Here is a 20,399-nt window from a genome sequence, read left to right on the forward strand (position 1 = left end):
TTAATTAATTAATTAATTAATTAAATAAAATATTGTCTACAGTGACTGACAGTGGCTCACTAGGGTCCTGAGCCATCCCAGATAAGGCAGTCCCAACAACGGTGTTGACATCCCCCAGGACATTCATACTGGGAGTCTTCAATGCCAAATCTGAGACTACCTCCATTAAGTCAGGCAGGGAGACTGCTGAGCAGTGGGTAGACAGTATACCAGCAGAATCCACAATCTTTCCTGATTGCCCAACATAAGGTACAAACTAGTGCTGTGCCAAACTCTGTCCCCTACTTTTGCGAAATTCTTCCCTCCCTGCGAAAGAGAGATTGATTTTTCTGCCCCTTTTGCAGATGGATAGGGAGACTAGAATGCCATAACTGTTTACCTTATTCAGTGAATGAGGGGGCCGAGGAGTCTATGATCAGAATGCCAGTGCATTCGGCCTCACTAAAATCCGTGGCAGAATTCTCCACCATCCCTATTTTACACACATCATTAGAGAAGCACATGATCTGTGTGCTCGTTGCAAAGGCAAGAGGGAGAAGGAGCAAGAAGAAAGAGGTAGCTACAGGACAACAAATGTATGAGATAGACAAGCTGCTGTTGGCCATGCAACATGTTCTCTATCGCCCCCTAGTATCTGGAAAGCATGCAGAGTTCCTATTATCCAACATCCTGTGCTTGCAAAACACTCTCCTTGCTCAGGAGGGAAGTGGAAGCCATGTCCCTGCCCAAGAGGGGAGAGAGGAGCCTTTGCAAGCACAGGGTGTATGGCATGTGGGTTGTAAAAAGAAGAATGCAAACACATACCTTTCAGCCAGCTCATAACAGGAAAGTGAGTGCTAAAGCCCCGTACCCTGAGAATTTCTCAGAAAATTCTTATACATTTCCCACAAATATTTGTATTTCTTTCCGACCCCCCCCCTACACATACATACACACACACACATCTCAAATGGTCAGAAAATAGGTCAAAAATTTCAGCATCACACTAGTACAAACACTCCAAACTGGTACTCAATTGGAGAGGGAAGGGAACTCCTATAGATGACAGTGACTCCCCCTTCCAGACCCTCAAGCCTAGGCTGGTGCTGCCCTAAATACCCCAGTGGGCACAGCTGAGAGAGACTAACTCCTCCCAACACTCCCACCCAGGTCTCAGTGATACAAGCCCAGTCAGCCCCCTCATCCTCAATTAAATCATTGCCGACAGAAATGTTGTTGTGGACAGATCTGGCTTGCAGCAGCAGCAGCGGGCTGAAGAGATAACCAGGAACCTTCCCATTAGAGCAGGGATGGACAACCTCCAGAGGTCCAAGGGCAATTTTTGTCCCCTGGTGCAGGCCACAGGCCATGGGGCAACGTGGGGTGGCTAACCAGACCAAAACAAAAACAAAAACAGGCCAGAGCATCAGGCCAGAAGAAAATCACCAACAAATGAGTGGCTGGAGTTGTGCTGCTTTCAGTGCCACCACTTGTACCCTGGTAAGTTATGGGGGGGCACCGCAGGCCACCTTGCCCAGGTTCCCTCAAACCTGACCTCAGCCCTTGCCTCACTGAAGACATTAGGACTTACTCCTGAGTAAATCAGCATAGACTTGTACTGCTATACATCAATTCTATTCCTCGCAACAGATGCCTGAGTTGATGAGGTGGATGGGGGATCACTTCTGGATCCTAACGGACCACAGCTAAGGAAACCATAACACAGGCTATTCTTTTTTTTAAAATGTATACATCATTTCAGTGTATTGAATGGAGTTTACAGGCAGTCAGTAACCCTGGAGGCACGTGACCAAGTTCAGCAGCATTTCAAGTAAAATGATATCAAACTAAAAAAAAAAAAAAAACCTTTGTCAGTTGGGCTGGACAGTTTCCTGAATAATATAAATACTGCAGAGTGGGTAATGTGTCATATCATCAATTTTCCAGGCTCCTAAGTTCCCTGCTTTTGATCCCTGATGGAAAGATTTATGGAAGCATTTTTATTTTTAACAATAACCATTCACTTGTCCAAATTATACCAATTTAGAGGGAGTGATTTGTTTTTGTGTTGTTTTTCAAAGGACAGACAAAGAATGTTTTCTAAAGCCTGGAGGCCAGCTGATGCTTTCCAGCGATTGCTTCAAGCAAAAGGTCATTTTGTCAGAGTTATGGGGTGGCATCTGTATCACTTGCAGACATGTCAGACAGATTACATGTTCACACTTTAGCCTTAGAGCCCAGCCAGGAAGCAAATTTCAACTAGTGGGGTGAGGGGGGGGGTATTTTCCACTGAGCAAAAGCTAAAGGCCTGGGCACAATGGATCCACCCAATGATTCACTCCCACATGTATTGAGACATAGCCCAAGGGGCAGTGGTTCCATCAGGGCAGGATGGTAATCATCAGACAGAATGACCAAGTGGACCCCAAAATACAGCAGGGTGGGTTTACCATATTTTGAACTGTGAAGTAACACACATTACCATCTAAAGGAGGGGGACCCCATAAGAACATTACTCCCAGACTCTAATATTACATCTATTACCTATAGTAGGATGGGGAGCGGAGGGGGCACCATGCCACACTGGTCCTTAGTTTTCTCCCTGCTTGCATAAGGTAGGACAATATCCCCCTCCAAGAGTGAAGCCAGATATTCTTCTTCCCCAACTCAGATTTCACTCTGACCTGTGATGGGACTATATAGTACTGCTGCCTCTTGTTAGAAAGGCAGTTAACAGAGAAAAAACAAAAGGCAAAACAGAAGGAGCATTTACCAGTCCCACATGCACACAAAAGGATGAAAGAGACAGAGAGAGAGCACCTTTCTTTAGTGACGAAAGAAAAAACTGCTTTACTCACAAGTATTCTTGTGTGTGTGTGTGTGTATGTATGTATGTGTGTGTGTGTGTGTGTGTATGTATATATATATGCATGCAGGCACAGCATAGAGTTTCAAGAGAGTTTGTTCAGCTCATTTTCCATTACACAGGCAGGAGCGAAAGTAAGTGAGAAATGCAGGAGGGCAGAAAGAGAGAGAACAGGAAGAGGAGGAACAGGAAGGAGGAACCGCACTGTAGGCTATAGAGATCCTAAGGCTAGCTATGTATTAACTAACTAAATGCAATACTGCCCCCTTCCTGTAACTTGCAGAGAAGGTTGCAGTATTCCCAACAACCTGGAGAAGAAGGGGGGAAGGTTTGAAAACTCAGTACTCCTTTGAGACAGGCTTTAATGAGCCCCTAAAAGTTTTATCCAACCCTGGCTCAAGAGAACTTCACCAACATCTCTTAAAAAAACAACAACAACACAGCCCTATATCTCTGATACTGGGTGGCCCAGGGATGCAATGAGTCTGTGTGTGCCCTGCAGAACTTGTGCAACCTTAATTTCAAATTTTTGACTCAGTACAGTGTTGAATATATTCCAACTGAAAATCAGTTATCCTTTGAAATGTGCAGTTCTCCAAATTCTGCAATAAACTTCTCCAGTCCAAAATTGCATACAATTCAGCATATGTTTGGGGAACGTGCACACAAAACTGCATTACCTAAGAAAATTTCTGGCAAAAATGCGTATATTAGGCAGAACTGTGTACAAAAAAGTACATATTAGGAGAAATGTGTATGAATTTTCATGCAAACATTTTTTCAAAACTCAAATGTTTGGGATGAACCAAACTTAAACATGGAAAAATAAGGAACAGAGAGAAACTGAAATTGACAGAGTCATTAATCCCTAGCCCTACCAGGGGTTTTGTGCAATATACAGATCTTCCTTCACTCCTCGCTCATTATAGTGACAGACACTTAGCATTTATGATATGCAGGATGAAAATGAAATCCTGGATCCACTTATACACAAATTCCACAGAGAAATTTAACTTACTATTAAACTTTAAAACATTTTCAGGATTGCAAAACCAACATTTATTTGTCTTTATTTCAAGTGCTTTGATCTTCCAGGTGATCAGTATAAGTCTTATGCTACAAATCAAAAATCACCTCTAGTGCAATTTCATTCGATTATACGGTTCACACCAGGACAGAAATGTGTTTGATGCTTGTGCTCAAAATAAACCCCTAAATCAACAGGGAGGGGACCAATGACAAAACACCCACAAAACATCTCAATTTCCAAAACATGAATGAGTGGGTTGGAGGATGCTTTGGAAGGGAACTGGTGGAAGCTTAAGATCAAAAAGTTGATGATAGTCCAATTTTCTATAAATGTAACTGAACAACAGCCCTCTGTGTGCATGTACTCTGTTTTCCCTTCCCAGTCTCATCTGAATTTTCCTACCAACTTCCTGAAAGCGCTTCCTGATTTCTCACCATAAACATCCTCTCCTTTTATTAGACTATTTGACTAACTGTTCCTATGGTGTGAAGCCTTCCTCTGGGTTCTGACAGGACTGTCTTACATTTCCCTATCTTTGATGATTTCCTCACTTTGGCATCAGCAGACTTGAAGCAGCTGCTTTTTCAAGCCATGCGAACCAGTAAGTGCCATGCTGTAGTATCTCCATCAGCTCTGGGATAGGCAAAGTATCACTCATCTTGCAAAAGCACCAGTAACATTTCTTGCTGACATTGGGCTGCATTGATCTCTTTCACGTAAGACATGAAAGATGAGAAAATGCTATGGAGCTTTGCTTGAAGACTTTACCTTGGAAAGGAGGAGGAGGAGGAGGATGTCAGGGACTTCCTCTTCCCCCCTTGAACAAGTGTGGCATTAGAACAAGAATTCACAGGGCCCTCCATAGCATGCAGGGAGCTCTTTGCATGAAATGGGGATCTTTCAAAAGCATCCATCATTCCATGCTAGTTTTGGAATGGCCTGTGTGTCTCAGTGGCAATGCATTTGACCGGCTAAAGATCCCTCTCCTCAATGGGATCTTACAAAATTGTTGACACAGCTGTGAATGGGTCTGGGGCAGTTTTTAGGGATGGCAAAGGGGCAGTTGTCCAGGACTTCCTGGAGTGTACCACTAGACAAAAGAGCAAGCGAAGAAGAGGAGAATGAAAATACAGGACCCGGCTCAATCCCGATTTCAACATAACAACTGAAATACGCTATGACTGATGGAAGTAGAAGTTGCCACTGACCAGATCAAAATGGCCTGGCCTGTGCATTTCACAGTACCTTGCTGAGCAGAAATCAGCTGGTGAGGTTTATAATAGGGATGTATGGACTAGTGCTATGTTGAAAATTTCTCCCACTTTTTTTCAACCATTCTCATTTAATTTGATAAAAAAGAAATTGCTTTCGAAAAGAAATTCAGTGGTGAAGAATTTCAGAGAAATTCCCATGGGTTGGGGTTGGGGCTCTGGTGCTTACCTTACTTATGAGGTGGCTGAGGAGTGTATGCAAGTGTCCTGTTTTTCGTTGTACAGTCATCTTTCTGGCAGCCTGTAACCTCCTTGGCTTCCTGCACTTCAATTAAAGCCATCATGAAAAAGACATCATGAGGCAATTCCTCCCACGAGGCTTTTTCAGTTCAGAAAGTGCAGGTGGCCTGGGAGGCTGCAGAGCAATGGAAAGATGTGTAATAGAGAGAGGAAGCACAGACAGCACCTTCAGCCACCTCACAGTGATTAGGCAAGCTCAAAAATACAACCCAAATAAATTCAAAATTCTGCCTAAGAAGAGAGGAAGCCTCAACACGGTTGATGCTGTTGCCACTTACAGAAGCAGTGCCATAAACCAAAAACCCTGAGGGAAAAAGAAAGACCCTGTGCTACAACCCCTGCCAATAGTGAGCTCTATCTGTGAGAAACTTTTGAGAAATTTCTCCTCCCCAAGAAGAAATTAAGTGAAATTGTCCCAATTTCTCTGTCTACAAATAGGCTGGAGAATTTTGAGAAGCCATTTGTGCGCAGCTAGGGATGGACGAAACACCTACCTGGCTCTGCGCTGGGCAATCCACTGTGGGGGGGAGGCGCTCCATCCCTCCCCCCGGAATCCTCCCTGGCTGGCTCCGCTCCGTGGCAACTCTGCGGAGCCGCCGGCCAGGGCCGCCTGCAGCTAGACATCTGGCCTCTGGGCTGCACAGGGACGCAAATGGCGGCCGTCGTAGCCACCGCCATTTGCTTCCGTGTCTTTAGCTGTGATAGACTACGTAAATATATACGTAGACTATCACGGCTAAAGACATGGATGCAAATGGCGGCGGCTACGGCGGCCACCATTTGCGTTCCTTCCTATTATTATTATTATTATTATTATTATTATTATTATTATTGCATTTATATCCCACCTTTATTCCTCTTGCAAGGAACCCAAGGCGGCTTACATTATCCTCCTCCTCTCCATTTTATCCTCACAACAACAACCCTGTGAGGTAGGTTGGGCTGAGAGTGTGTGACTGGCCCAAAGTCACCCAGTGAGCTTCCATGATAGGCTATGTATATATTTACGTAGCCTATCATGTCAAAAGATAGGGGTGCAAATGGTGTAGCGGCCGCCATTTGTGCCCCTGTCTTTTGCCATGATAGACTATGTAAATATATACGTAGCCTATCACAGATAAAGACACGGACGCAAATGGCGGCTATGCCATTTGCGTCCCTGCCCTGAGCCATGATAGGCTACGTAGATATTTATGTAGCCTATCACAGCTTGCCAGGGATGCAAATGGCAGCCGGCGTAGTGGCCGCCATTTGCGGCTGCAGCCCAGTAGCAGCTGGAGCTGCCGCCGCCGCCACCAGAGCTACCGCCGCCACTGGAGCCGCCGCCGCCGCCACTGCCAGAGCAGCCAGAGCTGCAGCCAGGTAGGCTCCATTTCGCAGGGCTTTTGCAGGGTGTTGGGGTGGGTTGCTCCGTTCCGCCGCGGATTCCGGGGGGCCGAATTCACTGGAATTTGGCCTCCCTGGGATCCGTGAAGGAATTCTCTAACAACCCTATGCGCAGCTCTCATACAGACTATGTAAATTCCATTCTGTCTGTGTTTTGCAGATTGTCGTTGTTGTTGTTCAGTCGTTCAGTCGTGTCCGACTCTTCGTGACCCCATGGACCATAGCACGCCAGGCCTTCCTGTCCTGCGCTCTCTCCCGGAGCATGCTCAAGTTCATATTCATTGCATCCGTGATGCTATCTAGCCATCTCATCCTCTGCCGTCCCCTTCTCCTTTTGCCTTCAGTCTTTCCCAGCATCAGGGTCTTTTCCAGGGAGTTTTCTCTTCGCATTAGGTGGCCAAAATATTGGAGCTTCAGCTTCATTATCTGTCCTTCCAATGAGCAGTCAGGGTTGATTTCCTTTAGGATGGACTGATTTGACCTCCTTGCAGTCCAGGGGACTCGTAAGAGTCTTCTCCAGCACCACAGTTCGAAAGCATCAATTCTTCGGCGCTCAGCCTTCCTTATAGTCCAGCTCTCACAGCCATACATTACTACTGGGAAAACCATAGCTTTGATTAGACGGACCTTTGTCGGCAAGGTGATGTCTCTGCTTCTTACTATGCTGTCTAGGTTGGCCATAGCTTTCCTCCCAAGGAGCAAGCGTCTTTTAATTTCATGGCTACAGTCACCGTCTGCGGTGATCTTGGAGCCCAAGAAAGTAAAATCTGTCACTGCTTCCATTTCTTCCCCTTCTATATGCCAGGAAGTGATAGGGCCAGATGACATGATCTTAGTTTTTTTAATGTTGAGTTTCAAACCAGCTTTTGCACTCTCCTCTTTCACCCTCAACAAGAGGCTCTTGAGATCCTCTTCGCTTTCTGCCATTAGGGTGGTATCGTCTGCATATCGGAGGTTGTTGATAATTCTCCCGGCAATCTTAATTCCGACCTCTGATTCATCCAACCCGGCATTTCTCATGATGTACTCTGCATATAAGTTAAATAAGCAGGGTGACAATATGCAGCCTTGTCGTACTCCTTTCCCAATTTTGAACCAATCGGTTGTTCCATCTCTGGTTCTTACTGTTGCTTCTTGACCCTCGTACAGGTTTCTCAGGAGACAGGTAAGGTGGTCTGGTACTCCCATCACTTTAAGAATTTGCCACAGTTTGTTGTGATCCACACAATCAAAGGCTTTAGCGTAGTCAATGAAGCAGAAATAGACGTTTTTCTGGAATTCTCTTGCTTTCTCCATGATGCAGCGAATGTTGGCGATTTGATCTCTAGTTCCTCTGCCTCTTCGAAACCCAGCTTGTACTTCCGGTAGTTCTCGGTTCGCATACTGCTGAAGCCTAGCTTGTAGGATTTTGAGCATAACCTTGCTGGCATGTGAAATGAGCGCAATTGTGCGGTAGTTTGAACACTCTTTGGTGTTGCCCTTCTTTGGAATTGGAATGTAAACTGACCTTTTCCAGTCTTGTGGCCACTGTTGAGTGTTCCAGATTTGTTGGCATATTGAATGCAGCACTTTAACAGCATCATCTTTTAGGATTTTAAATAGCTCGGCTGGAATACTGTCATCTCCGCTAGCTTTGTTGTTACTAATGCTTCCTAAGGCCCACTTGACTTCACTCTCTAGGATGTCTGGCTCAAGTTCAGTGACCGCACTATCATGGCTATCAGGGACATTCAGATCTTTCCTGTATAGTTCTTCTGTGTATTCTTGCCACCTCTTCTTAATCTCATCTGCTTCTGTTAGGTCCCTGCCTTCTTTGTCCTTTATCATGCCCGTCTTTGCACAAAGCGTTCCCTTGAGATCTCCAATTTTCTTGAAGAGATCTCTAGTCTTTCCCATTCTGTTGTTTTCCTCGATTTCTTTGCATTGTTCATTTAAGAAGGCCTTCTTGTCTCTCCTTGCTATTCTCTGGAACTCTGCATTCAGTTGGGTATATCTTCCCCTTTCTCCTTTGCTTTTCACTTCCCTTCTTTCGTGAGCTACTTGTAAAGCCTCATCAGACAGCCACTTGGCTTTCTTGCATTTCTTTTTCTTTGGGACGGATTTCGTTGCTGCCTCCTGAACAATGTTACGGACCTCCGTCCATAGTTCCTCAGGCACTCTGTCTATCAGGTCTAATCCCTGAAATCTATTCCTCACCTCCACTGTATATTCATCAGGGATATGATTTAGGTCATACCTGAACGGTTTAGTGGTTTTCCCTATGTTCTTCAATTTAAGCCGAAATTTTGTAAGAAGCAGCTCATGATCTGAGCCACAGTCAGCTCCAGGTCTTGTTTTGACTGACTGTATGGAGCTTCTCCATCTTTGGCTGCAAAGGACATAATCAATCTGATTTCGATATTGACCATCTGGTGACGTCCATGTGTAGAGTCGCCTCTTGTGCTGTTGGAAAAGAGTGTTTGCTATGATCAGCGTGTTCTCTTGGCAAAACTCTATTAGCTTTTGTCCTGCTTCATTTTGTACACCAAGGCCATGCCTGCCTGTTATCCCGGTGATTTCTTGACTTCCTACTTTAGCATTCCAATCCCCTATGATGAAGAGGACATCTTTTTTTGGTGTTAGTTCTAGAAGGTGTTGTAGGTCTTCATAGAACCGATCAACCTCAGCTTCTTCGGCCTCAGTGGTTGGGGCATAGACTTGAATTACTGTGATGTTGAATGGTTTGCCTTGGATTCGTACTGAGATCATTCTATCATTTTTAAGATTGTACCCCAGTACTGCTTTTCCCACCCTTTTGTTGACTATGAGTGCTACTCCATTTCTTCTAAGGGATTCTTGCCCACAATAGTAGATATGATGGTCACCTGAATTAAATTCGCCCATGCCTGTCCATTTTAGTTCGCTGATTCCCAAGATGTCGATGTTCAATCTTGCCATCTCATGTTTGACCACCTCCAGCTTACCTTGATTCATTGATCTGACATTCCAGGTTCCTAAACAATATTGTTCTTTACAGCATCGGATTTTCTTTTCACCGCCAGACACATCCACAGCTGAGTGTCCTTTCGGGTTTGGCCCAGCCGCTTCACTCTTTCTGGCGCTACTTGGAAATACCCTCTGCTCTTCCCCAGTAGCATATTGGACACCTTCCGACCTGAGGGGCTCATCTTCCGGCGTCATCTCTTTTAGCCTTGTGATACGTTCCATGGGGTTTTCTTGGCAAGAATACTGGAGTGGGTTGCCATTTCCTTCTCCAGTGGACCACATTTTGTCAGAACTCTCTGCCATGACCTGTCCGTCTTGGGTAGCCCTGCACGGCATAGCTTATGGCTTCACTGAGTTACGCAAGCCCCTTCGCCACAACAAGGCAGTGATCCATGAAGGGGTTGCAGATTGTCAGGCACCTTTAATTCCATTGTCCACCCAAACTTGGATTTTTTTTTTTGAGTTTCTCAAAAAACAATTGCAAAATTTGCAAAATTTGCGAATTTGTGCAAATGTGTATTTGCACAATTCCCATGTGCAGAAATGTGGAAATTCCCCAACATGCACATTTTCACACTTTAGCCTATGGGGGAAATGCACATTTTGGGCCATTTTAAAAACATTTTGCTTGTTTTTCTACAACAGAATTTGAGCAAAATTGGGAAAGTTACAAAAAATGGTCCATGAGCCTGCAGAATCCACCTGACAGGGGGAAAGCCAGTCCAATGTGGAATCTGGTAGTGGGATTCATCAAAATCAAAAGTCGTTTGATTCCATTCCATTGTGGATTTCTCCAGCATCCCTAGTTTAGAATGGCATGGACGTTAAGAGTTATCGCCTGCCACTGTCTGCAGCTCCAGCTGCTGTTAATAATGCACAGACAGATGCACAGGGTGGTTGAAAAGCTGGCAAACCTAGACAGACGGGGGCCAGTTTATTGCCAAGCTCCCTGAGAGGATGCAGTGCATCTTTGAGTGCTGGCTGCAAAACTGCACTTCCCCCATGGGGTCCTTTTGGTGAAGTCTCAGCAATTCAATATCAAAGGTAGGGATAGTGCAACGTTGTCCCCAAGTCCAGCATTTATGACCACCACCCATATTAGTGAATGGCACCCTTTAAATTATGTGGATGATGAAAACAAAGGTGTACACCCATGGATCCTGCTGGGGTGAGACTAGGGATGGCGGAGAATTTATCCACGAATCTCTGGGAGGCCGAATGCCAATGCATTCGGCCCCCCGAAATTGGTGGGGAAATTCTCCGCCACCCCCCCCACCACCCCCCCGGGATGGGACTTCCCTCTGTCGAATGTCCCTCTCGGCAGTGGGTCCCGGTGGCGTTTCGGCGGCGTTTCAGCGGGGGCGGGGGCAGCGGCTGGTCTTCCGACCAGCTGCCGCCACCGCCATTTCCCAGTAAAGTTTTTTTTTTAAAAAAAAGTGATAGGCTACGTAACAATTTACGTAGCCTATCACGGCTAGATTTTCAAAGTCAGCCTTGATAGGCTACGTAAATCTTTATGTAGCCTATCACGGGTGACTTTGAAAAAAAAAGCGTGTACGCAAATGGCGGCGCCCATGGGCGCCACCATTTGCGTTCCTTATTTGGGCATGGGTAGTCTACGTAAAGATTTACGTAGACTACAGCGAAAATAAGGGCAACGCAAATAGCGTAAATCTTTACTTAGACTACCTGTGCCTAAATAAGGAAAGCAAATGGCGGCACCCATGGGTGCTGCCATTTGCATACGCACTTTTTTTTCCCCCCCAAAGTCAGCCATGATAGGCTATGTAAAGATTTACGTAGCCTATCACGGCTGACTTTGAAAATCTAGCCATGATAGGCTACGTAAATCGTTACGTAGCCTATCACTTTTTTTTCATAACTTTTTTATTTTGCGGATGGGGAGACGGTCCCCCCCGGCCAGAATTTCGGCGGCGAGGGATGGGGCGCCTCCCCCCCGCCAAGAATTTTGGGGGGAGAACCGAAGCGCCTCCCCCCCCACTGAAAACAGCTGCAGGACCAGGTAAGGGACTTTCGTCCATCCTTAAGTGAGACCTCTCTCCTGCTACTGGTGACCTTGGTGACTGGAGGAAAGGTCCACTGTTGCCCCTTATCAGTTTTCTATGGACCATTATCCTAAGCCATTTATGGGACCAAACACAATACTATTCTTCATAACGACCTCTTAACTTCCTTCTAACAGCAGCACACACAGAGATAACATGTCATTGGAAGTCAGAAGAGCCCCATTCATTGCAGAACTGATCATCAAAAATCTGGCACTGAGCCCTTTCTCAGCAACTGACACCACAGATAAGAGTGAACAGAGAAATAGCTGCAGAGGACTCATTCTATGAGACTTGATAGTCATTTTTCACAATTGTTAATAGAGATGTACGTAAGACTCTGTCTCCAGCTTCCCATAAATGCTTTTGGAAGAACACTCATACTTAAGGGCTTACAGGGCAATCCTATATAAGTCTACACAGACGTCTGTCTCATTGAGTTCAAAGGGGCTTATTCCAAGGCAAAGTGTCTATAGGATTTCAGCTGGGCAGAGCAATTGTATACTCTATTTACACCAGGTGCAGAGATATATCAACATTACCAGGAGCAGAGACACATCAGTTGCACTGGTGAAATGCCTGCTGTATCCTATAGATGTTCAGCCGAGGGAGTGGGGAACATACAACACAGAAAATCCCTGAACTGCAGAAAAATGGCAGACACACCCCAGGCATCCCTGGAGACAGAACCAAAGCCCACCAATCAGTGAATCACTGTGTCAGTGATGCCACCTACACATACAGAAGGAGTAGTGGTGACAACAAGGGAAACAGCTGATGAGACTGCTTCAAGTATGTTTGGGGGGGGGTCTAGGTGGTAGAACAGCTGAAAATTTAGCAGGGGGGAATCTGTGTACCATCTTACTGTGCCTGCTCCAAAGCTCACAAATTGTCACAATCAATTCTGAACTTAATAGTGAATTTGTAATGCATCAACCCAGGCTCACTACAAAGCTATTACGAACGGATGAATTTTGACCACCAGATGGACTAATTATGAAGTTTGGTGCCATTACATAAACATAATGGCAGTGTTCCAAAGCTGAAGGTCCTTTTGAGAAGAAAAAGATCATCCTTTCCATTGCTTGGGAAAACTACATAGATAGTACATATGCAGCCCTTCATATGTGCAAAGCTTACTCCATTTTTCATATTCATGCAGAGCTGTCTATTTGCATTGGAGCCCACTAGAGCTGTGATGTTGGAAGTGAGGCCTGGAAGCACCATACCATGTACAAATGCCATATTTTTGTCATCTAACCATTAATAGCCTTCAGCATTGGGAAAGCTCTGGAAAATGTATGTGTGTTCGTTTGCATGTGTGTGTATCAGGAGTTGGGGTTATCTAGGTTTTAAACTGACTTAGTTAAGATGGCTGGTCATCATCTCTACATTAATACTGCTTACATATGGAGGGCTTGCTCCTGGTGGTTCCACATGGACCTATGGCCCCATTGGAGTCCACCAGGAGAAGAGCCTTCAGTGTGGCAGCCTCCTTTCTTTGGAATTCCCTGCCCTTGAAGGTCAGGCAGGCACCAACACTGCATTATTTCCAGCACCTCCTGAAAACAGCACTCTTCCAGGAGGCAGTCCTTAATTGAACAGTTATGGTTTTTATTGGTATTGTGTTTTTAAACAAGTATAATTTTAATGTGGTGTTTTAATCTTTTTATGCTCTTACTGTTTTATCTTTTGTGTTCACCACTCCGAAATCTGTTCTAGATATAGAGCGGTATATAAATGTTGTAAATAAATAAGTAGCCTTTTATGACATCATGATTGACATGGGAGAGAGTATTTCATTCAGAAAATGGCTCAAAATGAATAGGAATGTATGAGAATTCTGTTTTTGCTAGCAAAACATGCACGCAGGCCCTGATCAAAGCTCCAACAGTGAGTGGGAACACGAGTCCATTGAAAATATTTGTAAATTGTTGAACACGTGCTCCCTCACTTCCATCTTGTTCTTGACTCCCAGTTCGATTTGTGCAAATTTGCTCTGTAGATGGAATCAGCCCCACCTTAGTCTATGGAAGAAAGTTGTGTAAATGGAAATTTGTGTAAATTTGGGTAAACTTGTGCAAACCCCCCATTCGATTGCTGCTCAATTTGCACAAGTTCCCCATTCACCCAATGTGAGCAGTGATCACAGATGCAAATGGGAATCAGGCACAAGACGTGTGGCAAGATGCTGTTCGGAGAAGCCTGGTGATCTTGAAGATCGCTCATTCACCCATCCCTAAAAATGAAACGCTCTGGCCACAAATGATGGGGGAGTGAGTAGACTGAAGGGCTACATTCTTTCTCACTATAGTGACCCCTTTGTTCAAGTTCTTTCGAAAACTTTCATTAAGGCGGCATGAGACAGGAGCATTATTCAACTGAAGTTAAATGACATCTTTCCATATTAGTCAATTCATTCCACTGTTGATGTCAGCTGCTTTCCTTAGACCATCATAATAGAAAGGCTACTGAAAGAGCTATAAGATCACTTTTCCTAGTGTGGGCAGGGCCTGTGCATCAGTGTCTGCTGCCCCTGGCACTGTCTCAAAGGATCACATTTTCACTAAAGGTGTATTAAATAAATACACAGTTTGACATTCAACAGTCATAAACAAGAGCCTGATCTAATGTCCACCGATTTCAGTGACTTGTATCTGATCCTTAGCACCTAAACTGGCAACAGTGCCAATATTTATCACTATGGAGAGCTTTCTCTTTAAGGGGGCCAGCCCTACCATTAGGCAGAGTAAGGCAGTCGCCTCTGGTGGCAGATGCTGGGAGATGGCAGCATGGTCTTGGAGGAAAGAGCTGTCTGCCAATGGGCCTGTCCTGGGTCCCCTAAGGTAGCATGTTGCCTTCAGGTGTGGTGGACCCATTGCCAGTATTGAAAAAACAGTCCAGTTGGCTTTTGTACATGGAATGAGAGAGCACACCATCTTCACCTCAGGCAGCAAAATGTCTTGGCATGACCCTGCTCTTCCCAGATCATCCCCAATTTCTTCTGTGCCATGTGATCTAAAAGCATGCCTCAAGGCAAATCATAAATAATCAAACATCATTCAAAGCAATTATAGGGGAAATTTTGACCCAGAGATGTCTTTGGAGAATAGAGGATAATTATAAAATCCCCTAAAATCAATAAAGTGGGGGGTTGCCCAAAGCTCCCTGTCACTTACAGCACAAGCCCAAAAGTGCTTACAGAAGAAAATCCCATTGATTTCAATGAGATTTACTTCCAGGTAAGTATGCTTAGGATTGCTGCATTAGATCACAGAACTGCAAGAGACCAAGAACTCATGAAGTGCAACTCTCCACTGCACCTCAGGTTTATCCACATGAGGGATGGACAAATCACTCTATCCACTCTGTGTCATTTTCTCATGTATTCATTCATAAGTCAGTTCTTTCCTGTTCCTGGGTTACTGTTCAATTTTTTAAAAAAAAATCTGCAGGAGAATTTATATTTAAATACATACTTTGAATGCATTTCCTCACAAAACACACATTTCTAAGAGCTCAGAGATCTGAGCCCACCATGTATCATAAGCTCTGGCAGTCAGGGAGGGAAGAACATGGAGGTGTTCCCACCTCCCAATCCTGCTTTAGCATATTTCGCCAAATAGGCATTTCAGCCAATCTAGCTAGCTTACCTCTTGGTAGGCAGGGATAGGAATGGAGAGGCTAATGGATCCAGCAGATCCATACCATATCTCTCTTCTCCCCTCCCCACCCACTGTCATGCTCCCTTTCCTCCCTCCCCAACCTTCTTCCAAGGTCACTCTTGTTTAGGGCTGTGCACCGCTTCGGCCCAAGTTATGAGCCAAAGTGGGCCACTTCAGGCCGCTTCATGCTGATGGTGAGATGGAGGGGACACAACGTAGGTTGGGTTGCTCCAAAGCACTTTGGTGGCTCTTTGGAGCGATCTGGAAGCCCAGTCACTCCACTACCTCCCAGCCCCCGGCTCCTTACCTGGGCCATCAGAACACACTCCGGGAGCCTTCTTCCTGTTCCGGGGAGTTGCCATTTTAAAAATGGTGACTCCCTGGAACAGGAAGATGGTGCTGGCTTGCGTCTCAAGCACCCAGGCAAGGAGCTGGGGGCTCGTGGGGGAGGTGGGGGCAGCAGGGGGGATGAAGCAGGATTCGGCAATCCACATCCCACTTTGGTTCTAGAGGCCGAGGCAGGCTGGGGGGCCCCAGAAGCAGCCCGAAGTGAACCAGACCCACCTCGGAAGCCCCAAAGGGGCCTCTGAGGCAGATTGGGGGGTCCTTGCACAGCCCTACTCTTGTTATCTTAGAAGAGGAGCTGCTATGGAGCTTTCTGCTTTGGGTGGGAGGGGGGACGATCCCACTTGGATTTGCAACCACCCCTCCAATCAGCTCTGGCTATACTGTAGTGGGGAGGTAGACGTCTGCCATATCCTATGGCATTTGAGCAACAACCATAAGGTTGCTCTGTAAGTATATTTTATCTCAAAGCATGCAGCTCTAAATACATTTTATTCTAAAATAATTTGCATACATTGTCTGAGCTTTGAACTGTCTGTATCAGAAAATTTGGTGCAGTGCAAAATCAAAAGGATAAGTTCATTCTGATCCACACATTAGTACAGGAGGAGCAGATCAGTCAGTTCAGATCAGAATTCAGTTCAGAATGAATAGCTCAAGCATCCCTCATTCACATACCAGTTTTTACAGATCAGCGCTTACTAAGGATGTGCAAACCCACCCCCATCTGGGTTCTCTGGGCACCTGCCCAGCCCCTGCCCCCGCTCACCAGTCCCTGTACTGTGCTTGAGCCCCTCCCACAATTGGTGAGCAGCCCACACTCACCCCTGTGGCCTCATCGAGCTCTGTGGTCATTTTTTGAAAAATAAAATGGTGATCACAAAATATGCATATTTGCATATGCGCGAAAATGCACATTTTTGCAAATGTGCATATTTGTGTATTCACAAAAATGTGCATCTTCACACAAGCAAAAATGCACATTCACAAAAATGTGCATTGTTGCACATATGCAAATATGCACATTTTTGTGACTGCCATTTTTTTTCTTAAGAAATGGAGACTGTGAAGCTCAATGAGGCTGCCAGGGTGAGTGCAGGCCATTTGCCGTGTGCGGGCAGGGGTGAGCAGGGGCAGAGGCTTGGCGATTGGGGCTCAGAGGTGTGGGCAAGGGCAGTTCCACCAGATTCCTGGACTGAATTGGGCAGCTGCACCATCCCTAGCAATCACAAATCGAGACCAGTGCATCACAATCATAAAAAAAGTGACAAGCACACATGAGAGATCAGTGGGACAGGTGAAGAGATAACAGCAGCAATTTAACAGTTCTTACCAAAATCTCCCCAGGAAATCTTCTCTCCTCCTTTTCTGCTCACCTGTCCATTGTTGCTAATGTTTGTAGGCATTTGGGGTGCATGGAGAGCATATTAATGTTCGATGTGTTTGACTGTTTTGCTAACCACCTGGAGATATGACGAATAGGCAAGCTCAAAAACATGAATGAATGAATGAATGAATGATATTGGGGCAGTCTAGTGAGTGATGGCCTCTGAACAATCCCTGTAGTGAAGGTCTGTGTCATAAAGGCACCACCTAATATCAAACTGCATCTGCAATTAAAATCATTTGCTGACAAAGTCTGAATTGCATCTGAATATTTTCATAAGGTAAGGTCAGAAACCAGAGCAGCAATATTTCAAAGAGCTGAGCTTGGCCATGAAACAAATTATATCAGATGCTTAAGAAACCAAGTGGGAAATATTATAGCCATCAAAACAGAAAGATGTTTCTATAGGGCAAAAAATGATTGCATGAAGTTTATCGGTGTCACCAGATATTCTTTATGGAGAATGCTGAAGAGGCAAGCCTTTTTGTGAGTCAGAAAATAATGAAGTGAAGATCACAGTCTTTTGGAGGGAAGTGAAACACACCTAACTACATGTTTTTATATAGCACAGCATTCACCCAGACTGAGATGACCCCAGATCTAACATGATGAGTGTTAGGGAGCCATTAACTTTGGTAGAGTTTTACAACACTACAGGATAATACTATGCATATATACTTAGCCATACCTCCCATTGAGTAAAATGGAACTTACTGCTAAGTAAGTGTGCATAGGACTGCAGCCTAAATGGATCATAAACAATCAACATGACAGGATGCAAGCTGGGCCAGCCTGACACAGGGTGTCACTCTATTCTAAAAAGGAGCTATTCAAAAAAAGTTATTTACAGTGTATTAAAGTTTTCAGTCATAAACAAAGTGCAAAACAATGAAAAGGTATTCTTGTGTATAACCTCATCTCTTCTCCCTTATGCATTTCCCAAACTCTCCCTCCTCTGGTTGAAACCACCTTCAAAATACATAGTAGTAGGGAGTGACTTCGGTTCAAACTACACATGATGTTAAATGCTTCAGCTTCGCTCATTCAAACAAGCAGGTTTTTAAAAGTACAAATTGCATCAGGTGAGAAGGGCTGTTAATTAATGGAATCAGAGCAGGCATGGAGAGGGAAACTTTCCCTTTCTTCCCCTGCTTTCATCCTGACAAAAATGCCTCTTTTGAAGCTGATTTTTACTGAAATATCAAGCCTATGGATGTCTCCACAGAAGTAAGCATGAGCAACATGCCTACTCATAAGTAAAGAGGACAAACCTCTGTAGGTCAAGACTCAGAAGAAAGCAGGACTAATCACTCAGCAGCTTCCCTCTCTGCCTCATGGGAACGTTCATCTTCAGATAGTTGCTGATCAGAGATAAGAGCTTTCTCCTCTGTGAGGTCAGGGGAAAAAGCTGCTGGGACAGAGGGGGAACCCCCACAGGCCTTATGAGGCCTGTAGTCTTGATGTTTTCCATCCCTGCATTAGTCCATGCCAAGGATAGGCAACTTTTGGGGGTTGTGGGAACATTTGACAATTAAAAAAAAAAAAAACCCTCTCCTAGGAACCCCTATAAAATGGCTATCATGGGAGTTGTGGCAAAGGAGAAGTAACCTACCACAAACCTTGGGTAGTATCCAATGTTAGTCCTACTTAGAGTAGACCCATTGAAATTAATGGAACATCAGTTAGTCATGACTAACTTCAGCCCCACTCATTTCAATGGGTCTACTCTAAGTAGGACTAACATTGGATACTGCCCTTTGAGTTACAAAGCAGAGGTGGGGTCTGAGCCCCAACACACTAAACAATTCCTCTAAACGACAGAAACCTATTTCCCAACAATCCCAGCTGCTGCTAAGAAAATTAATTGTTGTTGTTCTAATGTGGGAGGGGTAGGGCACCTTGGCAGGCACAAAAAAGATATCAGAGGGTTGCCTACCTCTGGTCCATGCTATATAAGTAGAAAGTTTGACAAAGAAAGTTGTGTCATACTAGAGGTTTACCCAATGTTGTTCCAAACACCCACATTCTACATGTATCTTTGCCAAAAGTCTGTCCCTTTTGTCTGAGGTTGCAGTCTGCAGTCACTTTAGGCCAACAACAGGCACTGTGAAAGTCAGTGGAATGACTCAAAAGGATGTAAGCTGTAGATCTCCATGATCAGGACTGAGTAGTTTCATTGACTGATATAACTATCCTGTGAGAACACAGTCATAGAATCAGCTGGGAAGTAAACCCACATAATTCTCATTTGTTACAAACTATATGCTCCATTCTCTTCCAGATGTTTTGCACATCTCTTTCCCCTGCCAGCTGTTTTAGCACATCTATGAATGCAGGAACTGTATTAGGATACATAGGAGGTGCCTGATGCCAAGTATTATCTAATTTGTTACTGTTTTATGATTCTTTCACAGCTTTAAAAATTATTAGGAAACAAATGACCAATGGTTAAAAAAAAAAAAAAAAGCAACAACAAAACGATTCATTTTAGTAGCCAAAATGACCACATAATAGATATTTTATGTGCTGAGCATAACATATGAGTCATAGTCCATATGGTGGTTTTGGAATCAACATATACATTGCTCTTAAAGCTTCTGGGATGAGCTCTCCAAGTTTTTCACATATAATCGATGGTGATTAGGAGAGGATATGAATCATGATGGCACACAGCACTCTCTAAGCTCATACTTTAATGGTGAGGGATTCACACTTTTTTCCTAAATGTGTTTGTTTAGGATTCTCCAACTTAGGAGAAAATTAAAGGACAAAATGAAAAAAAAAAAAAGAAAGAATTGCAATGTCGGGAAGTTTGTTTCTTTTTAGATATCAATACAGGCACTAGATATTTATTAATATGGTTTAACTGGGATATGCCTAATGCCACTACAGCTACAGTGAGCATTAAATAGTCCATAACCATGGGTTGGATCCAATGATGGTGTTCCTCCAGCAGGAAGAAATTGCTGGTGGAATGGATTCCCACTGGTATCCTGCAGCCCCCTGTGCCCCCTCATCTGCTCAAGAGGGTTGGGGGACCCTCTGGAGCAGATTTGGGGTATATGAAGGGGGCTGCAGAAGGAAACGACTGGGATATTCTCTCACAGAAGTGTACTTCTGCTTGTGCGAGGGTTGACTCTAACTAGGAACTGTTAGTTTTGGAATAATTTTGGAACATT

Source organism: Heloderma suspectum, chromosome 4, assembly GCF_057233095.1.
Source record: "Heloderma suspectum isolate Gila_16-S chromosome 4, 16-S_ref, whole genome shotgun sequence".
NCBI lineage: Eukaryota > Metazoa > Chordata > Lepidosauria > Squamata > Helodermatidae > Heloderma > Heloderma suspectum.